The 11,251-nt window shown below is 31.8% G+C and overlaps 1 non-coding gene across 1 annotated transcript; it reads left to right on the forward strand.

The window, feature by feature from the left end:
* Positions 1-595: 595 nt before the first annotated feature.
* On the forward strand, positions 596-703 carry LOC148561186 (small nucleolar RNA R71). The gene has a single exon (XR_015888120.1). It is a non-coding gene; the product is annotated as a small nucleolar RNA R71 (small nucleolar RNA).
* The last annotated feature ends 10,548 nt before the right edge of the window (positions 704-11,251 follow it).

Here is an 11,251-nt window from a genome sequence, read left to right on the forward strand (position 1 = left end):
TAGATAGATCAGAGACTAAATTTGCTAAGCTAGATGGATTCTGCTCAGAATTCTCTGTCTGTTGCTGAGTGGATGATGGAAAAGGCTTGCTGTTGCTAAACCTGTTTCTTCCACCATTATTAAAGTCTCGTTGAGGCTTTTGATCCTTCCATGAGAGATTTGGGTGATTTCTCCATGATGGATTGTAGGTGTTTCCATATGGTTCACCCATGTATTTTAACTCTGCTATTGCAGGGTTCTCAGGATCATAAGCTTCTTCCTCAGAAGATGCCTCTTGAGTACTGTTGGATGCAGCTTGCATTCCATTCAGACTCTGATAAATCATATTGACTTGCTGAGTCAATATTTTATTCTGAACCAATATGGCATTCAGAGTATCAATTTCAAGAACTCCCTTCTTCATAGGCGTCCCATTACTCACAGGATTCCTCTCAGAAGTGTACATAAACTGGTTATTAGCAACCATGTCAATGAGTTCTTGAGCTTCTGTAGGCGTTTTCTTTAGGTGAATGGATCCACCTGCAGAAGTATCTAATGACATCTTTGATAGCTCAGATAAACCATCATAGAATATATCCAGGATGGTCCATTCTGAAAGCATGTCAGAAGGACACTTTTTGGTCAGCTGCTTGTATCTTTCCCAAGCTTCATAGAGGGACTCACCTTCTTTCTGTCTGAAGGTTTGAACATCAGCTCTAAGCTTGCTCAGCTTTTGAGGAGGAAAGAACTTGGCTAAGAAAGCCGTGACCAGCTTATCCCAAGAGTTCAGGCTGTCTTTGGGTTGAGAGTCCAACCATATTCTAGCTCTGTCTCTTACAACAAAAGGGAAAAGCATGAGCCTGTAGACTTCAGGATCTACTCCATTAGTCTTAACAGTATCACAGATCTGCAAGAATTCAGTTAAGAACTGAAAAGGATCTTCAGATGGAAGTCCATGAAACTTGCAGTTCTGCTGCATCAGAGAAACTAGCTGAGGTTTCAGCTCAAAATTATTTGCTCCAATGGTAGGAATGGAGATGCTTCTTCCATGTAAATTGGAATTAGGTGCAGTAAAGTCACCAAGCATTCTCCTTGCATTATTGTTGTTGGGTTCGGCTGCCATCTCTTTTACTTGTTCGAAATTTTCAATAAGGTTGTCTCTGGATTGTTGTAATTTAGCTTCTCTTAGTTTTCTCTTCAGAGTCCTTTCAGGTTCTGGATCAGCTTCAACAATAATGCCTTTTTCTTTGTCCCTGCTCATAAGAAAGAGAAGAGAAAAAGAAAAGAAGAGGAATCCTCTATGTCACAGTAAAGAGGTTCCTTATTGTTAGTAGAAGAAGAAAAGGAATAGGGGTAAAGAAGAATGAAGAATCCAAACACAAAGGTGATGATAGGAGCAGAGATGTGAGATGAAGAGAAGTGTTAGTAGATGAATAAATAAATAGAAGGGGATGAGAGGAGGAGAGAATTTTCGAAAATAATTTTTGAAAAAGAGTTAGTGATTTTCGAAAATAGTTTTTGAAAAAGGTTAGTAGTTTTTCGAAAATTCAAATAAAAAATAAAATAATTAGTCTAATTAAAAAGAAATTTTGAAAAAAAGGGAAGATTTTTTCGAAAATTAGAGAGAGAGAGTTAGTTAGGTAGTTTTGAAAAAAGTAAGAAACAAACAAAAAGTTAGTTAGTTAGCTGAAACAAATTTTGAAAAGATAAGAAGTTAGGAAGTTAGAAAAGATATTTTGCAATCACTTTTTTGAAAAAGGTAAGATAAGAAGATATTTTTGAAAAGATATGATAGAAATTAGTTTTTGAAAAAGATTTGATTTTTAAAATCTCAATTAATGACTTGATTCACAAGAAATCACAAGATATGATTCTAGAACTTAAAGTTTGAATCTTTCTTAACAAGTAAGTAACAAACTTGAAATTTTTGAATCAAAACATTAATTGATGATGTTATTTTCGAAAATATGATGTAAAATTAAGAAAAATATTTTTGAAATTTTCGAAAATAACTAAAAAAATTGAAAAAAGATTTGATTTTTGAAAAAGATTTTGAAAAAGATAAGATTTTTTTTAATTGAAAATTTGATTTGACTCATAAAAACAACTAGATTTTAAAAATTTTTGAAAAATTCAAATCTAATTTTCGAAATTTTAAGAGAGAAAAAGGGAAAGATATTTTTTTGATTTTTGAATTTTTATGATGAGAGAGAAAAATAAGAAAAATGATGCAATGCATGAAAGTTATGGATCAAAACAATGAATGCATGCAAGAATGCTATGAATGTCAAGATGAACACCAAGAACACTATGAAGATCATGATGAACATCAAGAACACATTTTTGAAAAATTTTTAATGCAAAGAAAACATGCAAGACACCAAAATTAGAATTCTTTAATGCTTAGACATAAAGAATTCAGGAATGCATATGAAAAACAGGAAAAGACACAAAACATGCAAATGCAAAGATCAAATAAGAAGACTTACCAAGAACAACTTGAAGATCATGAAGAACACTATGAATGCATGAATTTTTTCGAAAAATGCAAGATGAACATGCAATTGACACCAAACTTATAACATGACTCAAGACTCAAACAAGAAACACAAAAAATATTTTTGATTTTTATGATTTTCTAATTTTTTTGTATTTTTTCGAAAATTATTTGAAAAACAAAAATAAGGATTCCAAAATTTTTAATATGAATTCCAGGAATCTAGCATTCTTAGTCTAAAGCTCCAATCTGAGGGTTAGGCATGGCTTAATAGCTAGCCAAGCTTTAGCATATAACATCAGAGAATATACTGCTCATTACTTATCAAAGTAACTTGCCTCTATGCTGATGGTTTGGAAGCCTCAGTCCAAAAGAATTTAGACATGGCTTTATAGCTAGTCAGGCTTCAACATGCTTCATGAAACACTAGAATTCATTCTTAAAAAATTTGAAGGAAAATATATTTTTGAAAACATTTTTTTTTCGAAAACAAAGGAGAAATTTTTGAAAGATTTTTGAAAACTTTTTGAAAAGAAAACAAAAAGAAAGTTACCTAATCTGAGCAACAAGATGAACCGTCAGTTGTCCAAACTCGAACAATCCCCGGCAACGGCGCCAAAAACTTGGTATGCGAAATTGTTACTCAGGTTGTTAATTATTGTTCGAAATTGATTCCCTGGCGATGGCACCAAAAACAGATGCACAGAACCATGGTCTAAACATATCTTCACAACTTCGCATAACTAACCAGCAAGTGCACTGGGTCGTCCAAGTAATAAACCTTACGTGAGTAAGGGTCGATCCCACGGAGATTGTTGGTATGAAGCAAGCTATGGTCACCTTGTAAATCTCAGTCAGGCGGATATAAAATAGTTATGGAGTTTTCGAAATTAATACTAAAATAAGGATAGAAATACTTATGTAAATCATTGGTGAGAATTTCAGATAAGCGTATGGAGATGCATTCATTCCTCTGAACCTCTGCTTTCCTGCTGTCTTCATCCAATCAGTCTTACTTCTTTCTATGACTGGCTTTGTGTAAGGATTTCACCGGTGCCAATGGCTACTTTCAATCCTCTCGGGAAAATGGTCCAAATGCTCTGTCACAGCACGGCTAATCGTCTGGAGGCATCACCCTTGTCGTTGGTTGCATCCTATTCCTCTCTGTGAAAATGGTCCGATGCGCTGTCACTGCATGGCTAATCATCTTGGAGGTTCTCGATCATACTGGAATAGAATTTACTATCCTTTTGCGTCTGTCACTACGCCCAGCACTCAGTTTGGAGTTCGTCACAGTCATTCAATCCTAGAGTCCTACTCGGAATACCACGGACAAGGTTTAGACTTTCCAGACTCTCATGAATGCCACCATCAATCTAGCTTATACCACGAAGATTCTGATTAAGAGATCTAAGAGATACTCATTCAATCTAATGTAGAACGGAAGTGGTTGTCAGGCACGCGTTCATAGGGAATGATGATGATTGTCACGTTCATCACATTCAGGTTGAAGTGCGAATGAATATCTTAGAAGCGAAATAAGATGAATTGAATAGAAAACAGTAGTACTTTGCATTAATCTTTGAGGAACAACAGAGCTCCACACCTTAATCTATGGAGTGCAGAAACTCTACCATTGAAAATACATAAGTAATGAAGGTCCAGGCATGGCCGAATGGCCAGCCCCCAAACGTGATCAATAGATCAAAAGATAATCCAAAGATCCCTAATACAATAGTAAAAGGTCCTATTTATAATAAACTAGCTACTAGGGTTTACAGAAGTAAGTAATTGATGCATAAATCCACTTTCGGGGTCCACTTGGTGTGTGCTTGGGCTGAGCTTGAAGTCTACACGTGGAGAGGTCATTCTTGGAGTTGAACGCCAGCTTTTGTGCCAGTTTGAGCGTTGAACTCCACTTTGCAACTTGTTTCTGGCGCTGGACGCCAGAATTGGGCAGAGAGCTGGCGTTGAACGCCAGTTTGCATCGTCTAAACTTGGGCAAAGTATAGACTATTATATATTTCTGGAAAGCCCTGGATATCTACTTTCCAACGCAATTGGAAGCGCGCCATTTTGAGTTTTGTAGCTCCAGAAAATCCATTTTTAGTGCAGGGAGGTCAGAATCCAACAGCATCAGCAGTCCTTCTTCAACCTCTGAATCTGATTTTTGCTCAAGTCCCTCAATTTCAGCTAGAAAATACCTGAAATCACAGAAAAACATACAAACTCATAGTAAAGTCAAGAAATGTAAATTTAACATAAAAACTAATGAAAACATCCCTAAAAGTAACTAGATTCTACTAAAAATATACTAAAAATAATGCCAAAAAGTGTATAAATTATCCGCTCATCAATGCCAAAAACAGCTTTTGATTGATTATGATATGTTTGAGCAGAAAATCAATTTATAATAACAAATGAGTTTTGAATATCATCACACTCTGCTCATAAATCAAGCATTCAACATTTTAAAATAAACATGTTGAATAACATTGTTACTTGAAGCTTGATTAAATTATTACAGGATAGTGCTTCCCTTGATAAAAATGACATATATTGAGGGGGAGCCATGTGACAATCTGAAAGGGGGAGAAATTCAAATTCAAAGGGAGTATTCTTTACTCAATCTTTAAACTTCTTTCCATTTCAATTTTAATAATGTTTGTCATCAAGGGGGAGATTGATGAGTTTGGAAAACTCTAAATTAATATTTGTGATGACTAAACATTATTAAATATTTAATTATAAAATTATTAATTTAATTTTCATTTAACATATGTTAATTAATAATTTTGTGATGCAGGTTTTAATTGGGCCGAAAACAAAATTCTGATGCAAGCCCAATTACATTCAGCCTTGGTTTAATAAATAAGCTTGGCTGATATTGATTAGTATATTACTTGGGCCAGATTGAGTTATTATTACTACAAGCCCAAATGAATACTTTCCTATGAGCTCAATGCATGATCCAAAAAATATACATCAGGAAAGCAAATGTTACTAATTGGGCCAGATTAAATGATTATTGCAACTAAGCCCAATTTTATTTGAGACGAGAGTTCCTCATGCTTTGTCCGAATCCATGAAGCAAAGAAAACAAAGCTTTAATGCTTTCCAACGGATCCCATTTCTCTTCTTTGAATGGATTCCAAATTTAATTTGCTAGCATTGGAACTATGAGAGAGAAAAGTATGATTGACATGATTGAGTGCATTGAAGAAGCACACTACTCAGCCTAAAGGAAAAGCAACTCATTACTTTTAATTTATTTTATTTAATTGCTTTCCTTTTCAAACTTCATCTTCTCTCTCTCTCTCTCATTTCTTTCTCTGCTTCGGTTATTGTCCAAGAAACCATGAAAGCAAAACTTAGCTACCAAATTGAAGAAAGAGCAAGCTACAAGACCATCACAATGATGGCAAGAAAACATATCAAAATAAAAGTATGCTGTGGCTGAGATTTTCACCAAATATGGGTAGATTTGGTGAGGTAATCTCGAGCTCTTCATACCCAAAAAGAAGAAGAAGATTTCGGCCAAGAAGGAAGAGACTCTTGGAGGCGTGACTTGTCTTTGATTCTGCTCAACCACCACAGGAAGTAGCTAGAGTGGCGAAGTGATGGTAGAGGCAGAGATTGAAGCAGATGAAGTCATCATCATCATGAAGCATCAAGGGTCAGAAATCCATCTTGGAGAGCAAGCCAAGGATGGAGAGCTCGGATTGATGAAGAGTGATGACCAAGGAAGGACTAGAGGTAATTGCATGTTGGGTTTTGCATGGTTATCTCTTCTCTCTCTATGTGGCCGAACCGGTTCTATTTCTTGAAGAAGAAGAAGTTGGCTTGGGTTTTGGCTTCAAGTGTGGAGGCTTCTCTCTTCTATAAAAAGGGAGAACAATCACTGTTTGGAGTAAGGAGTTAGAAGTAAGCAGTGAGAGTGCAAGGCACAGGATTCTCAGAGCTACCTGAACTTACAGATTTTCTTCTCCTTCAATGTATTCTGTTTTGTAATTTTTCTGTTTAATTTTGTCATGTCTTGAGTCTCATGGAAAAAGGCAAACAGTGAGGTTTGTATGAAAAAGTCATAGAGCGGAAAAAGGCAGAGAGTGCAAAATTAAAAGAAAAAGCCATAGATGTCTTAGAGTTCCTTTGTTCATCTATGTTGTGTTTCATGATTCTGTGGGAATCTCCTTGTAAGTTGGGTTAGCACTTTACAGTTTGTAATCTGGAAGATTATAGTAAAATTCCATCATGTTTGTGATGGAGACTGGATGTAGACTGCACTGCACTTAGCAGCTGAACCAGGATATATCTTGGTATAATTTTCTCTCTTCTCTACTCCATTTCTGTTTTTGCTGTACAGGAGCTAAAAATAAAAAAATGTCTCGTGCCAAGTGATGAGACAAAATGAAAAAGTCTCGTGACTAGAGACGAGATAAAAACAGAAAAGTCCCATCTAAGTTTAATAAGTGTTAGCAAGCAAAAAGGGGATTAAAATTCAACCCCCTTCTCTTAGCCACTGAAACCATCAGGTGATGATTTAATTTGCGGTGGCAAAGCATGCAATAATAGGTGTCATGGCAGGATATATATGTTTATATGCTTACTAGCCACGTCTTCCTTTCTTTCTTTTATAACTCCAAAATTGCATCTATCATTATTGCCATCAAGCTCTAATTGGTTTCAACGAAATTAACTTGCCAATTAATATAAGGTATAAACACATACTTAATTCCATGAGCACCTTTTTTTTTTTTTTTTTCCTAATTAGTTCGGTCACAAGGAATGGAACTAATCAAAAGGATGATAAAATATTAAGGATGATTATTAGGCGTCATGGCTTGGTTAATCATGGGTTGGGTGTAGCGGTATTAAGGTGCTGAATCAGCTGTTTAAATTATAAATATCTTAAATAAATAATTATAAAAGTTGGATATATTAAAACACAAGTAATAATATATATGAGTTATTAATATAAATGATATTAACAACATAATAATAAAAGATATATGGTGAAGCATTAACAAAATTAAGTTCACTAAAAAGTATCAATATTTACTCATATCGACGGATATCGAACTCAATAATAATATTAATTAAATTTTATTTTTAAATTAAAAATATCAATTATTTAAATTAAAATATATATAATTTTTATTATTTATAAATTAATAAAATTATAGTTTTATTTATGTAAAATATTTTATCATAATAAAAATATATATAAAAATTTGAATTTAATTGAATTTGAATAATTATAAAACTAATTTAATTATTTTTAATAAAATAATTTTTAAAAATTAAAGAACTCTAATTAATAAAATAAATTATAATTAATTTATATTTACATTTTTAAAAATGCGAGTCGTGGCATATAGCCAAATCATCAAAGTATTTAATTTGGTTATTTTATGTGATATTGTTTAACTAATTCAGCAAATAAAAATATTTAATTATATGATAGTATAATAGAGGTGGAATTACATGCAGAAGTGACTGTCAAAAAATAAAAAATGAAAACGGTGAAGGATGGAACAGAAAAGAGAAAAAGGTAGACAATAAAAAATAAAATAACAGAAAAGATAACGAGGCAGACGATGAAGAATTTTCTCAGGTATATATATCAAATTTAATGACAAAGTGAGAAACTGCCATCAAAGATTATTACAGGGATAAATTTTTTGATGGACAAAGCAAAGAATAAATATTAAAATTAAAAATTTTTTTATTTGAAGTATACATTTTCTTAAATTATTTGACTACGTAACTCTTAATTAGACACGTACTTTGTCGATATTTAAATATATGTATATGTTTATTCATTTTGTATTTATATTATCATGAGTTTCATTATCAATTTAGATTACTAGAAAATTTTTAAAATTAAAAAATATACCCTAAAAAATTAACGAAAATGTACTTTGAATATTTTAAAAAAATAGTATTGATTAGAGATCTAGGCTACAAATAAATTTTTGCATTAGTTTTAAATGGAATCTAACTTTGGAAATTTTATGTTTTTAGATAGAACTAGTTTAAAATCGTCACAAAATAACTATAAATTTTAGGATTGGTATATTACTAGCTACCGCAGAACAAACTAGCTCTATATTTTGATATATATAGTGACAATTATACTAATGGTTGTTGTTGGAAGCCGTCACAAATCATAATTTCTACGCCTTAAAGGGACAGCGCAGTTGCTTAAGCGCTAGAAATCCGCCTCAATTCTCAAAAAAAAAATGCTGCTAAATTTCGATCACCTTGTAGTGTCCTTTAATAATATTTATTTCTAATGTAAACTTGATCGACTATGATAAATATTGTAATTTATACAACACAAAAATTACAAATTTTAGATTTTAAATTAATAAATTTAAAAATATTAACTAGGAAGATTTATCATTTCTTAATTTACATATATAATGAATACAACAAATCAAGTATAAAATTGGATTTTTATATTATATATTGATAAAAAGGAATTAGTAGTGCAGTATATAAACGCATCATAATATCAAATTTGTTGCTTTTCATGAGCTAGTGTTTAACTATATATAGGTTACATGATAGTATACATATAATCTAAACTTTATACACACAATAAGCTAAGCTGAGAAGGGTTGATTATATTATTCAACACACACAAGAAAGAAGAATGACACAAAGAAGCAAACAAAAGCAAAATAGCCATACCTGTCTCTCCAACACTCCACGCCTCTGATCTCTCATCTTGCGTCATTCTAAAAAGAAACCTTGCGCACACAATTCAAACACTAATAAAACATCATTTAATTTAAAAAGAAAATCAAAACCAAGCTTTGCAGCCTAGGGTGTGCATGGGCGGGTGAAAATTGGGTTTGATGTAATCCAGACCTGACCCGAAATATATACCAGGCCTATTTATTAGACCCGAACCTGATCCTAGACCCGATGACATTTATACATTTTCGGGCCACGATTATACCGGATAAAAACCGGGTAAAAACCGGACCGTTAACACTATATTACCTTGATATCTTCTTATAAGCTAGCATGTGAAAATATCCAAATTTTCAAGACTCCAACCATTATTTGACATGGTAAAATTCACTTAGAAAAATATAACAAGAACCAACTATTCTCTAAAATTAAAGCATAACCATAATCAATACTAATATTATTTAATAACACCAAATATTTAAATCAATATAAATAATATAATATTATACATTAGTCTAAAATCTTATGCATTTTAAACATAAAACATTAACTTATAGTCTTATAATAACTAATAACATAAAATATTAAGGTTTACAATACTTAAATTCCACATAAGAATAGCCATCATCCATCACTAATAACACAAAATATTAACTGTGTATGATGACCGGGCCACCGGGCCGATTTCGGGTGACCCGAGCCATGGCCCGGACCCGACCCAAAATAATGACCGGGTCTATTTTTGAGATCCTTACCCGACCCTAAACCCAGTAAAATCAAACCAAATTAGCCCCTAAAGTGTTTGGGGTCGGGTCGAGTCATACACATCCCTATTGCAGCCATTGACACAAAGATGAACCTAAACTCTGTTTAGCACGCTTACAAATTTACTTTTTTCAAAAATTTAAGTTGATATAAAAAATATATATAAATAGTTATATTTTTAATACGTTTTCTCAAATAAGCTAAGAGACAATTTTGAGTTTAGTTAAATTTTTACATATACCTTCTATTTGATCTTTTTTTATTTATTTTATGTTATTTTTTTTTAAAAGGATAACAAAAATCTAAAATTATAGAAATTCTGATATTATGTTATAAAATTATTTTTTTAAAATTTAAATAGATAAAAATAAATACCTAAATAGTTATATATCTAATATAATTAATAAAATACTATATATAAAACATTGAATTTTTTTTATTTTAAAAATAAAAATCGAATTTTAGACATTTAATTAATTAAAAACTAAAAAAATTATTTGACATAAAAAAGTTTGAAATTTTAAAAAGGTGTTTGCTTCGATGCGATGATAGATTTATACGTATCGAGACAATAAAAACATAGACAAATAATAAAATGACACATGAATTATATTATCTACGTTAGTATTTAATTTTTTTTAAATATATATATATATATATATATATATATATATATATATATATATATATATATACTTTTACTAAAATATCCTTATAATTTAATAAAAATAAAAATATATATTTTTATTTAATTTTATAAAAAAATTTAAATATATATTTTTTTTGTCAAAACTAACTATTTAAATTAATCAAAGTTTAAAATTCAACTAACTTTAATTTTATAAATTTAACTTTAAATAATTTAAAAATAAAACAAAAACACATTTAATTATTCATCCACACTAAAAATAATTATTTCAATAAGAATTGATGCTTCTCATAAACCTTAATCTCCCAGAATCATTTATACAAATAAAAAAAAAAAAACACAACCAGAAAAACTTAAAAAAAATAAAATTAAAGAAGTTCTTCATTTTTTGGGTTTTCTTACCTCCCTTTCACCCTTTCAAAAAACGTCTCTCTCACTCTCAATTCTCCAACTCAAACTCTCTCTTCTCTCTCACTGCCACTAGCCCACTAGAGTCTCTCGGTCTCACTCGAGTCGTGTCTCCTTCACACTTGCCGGCATCTTGTGGTTCGTCTCGTCTCGTCGCCGGCATTTCAATGTCTCCCAGCCTTCCCTGGACTTTTCGTCGGCTCGTCATCGCTCATCGTCTTCTGGTTTTGAGTCCTCGCCGTGGATCGTAG

This window comes from Arachis ipaensis, chromosome B6 (assembly GCF_059453495.1).
Source record: "Arachis ipaensis isolate K30076 ecotype BB chromosome B6, ASM5945349v1, whole genome shotgun sequence".
Lineage (NCBI taxonomy): Eukaryota > Viridiplantae > Streptophyta > Magnoliopsida > Fabales > Fabaceae > Arachis > Arachis ipaensis.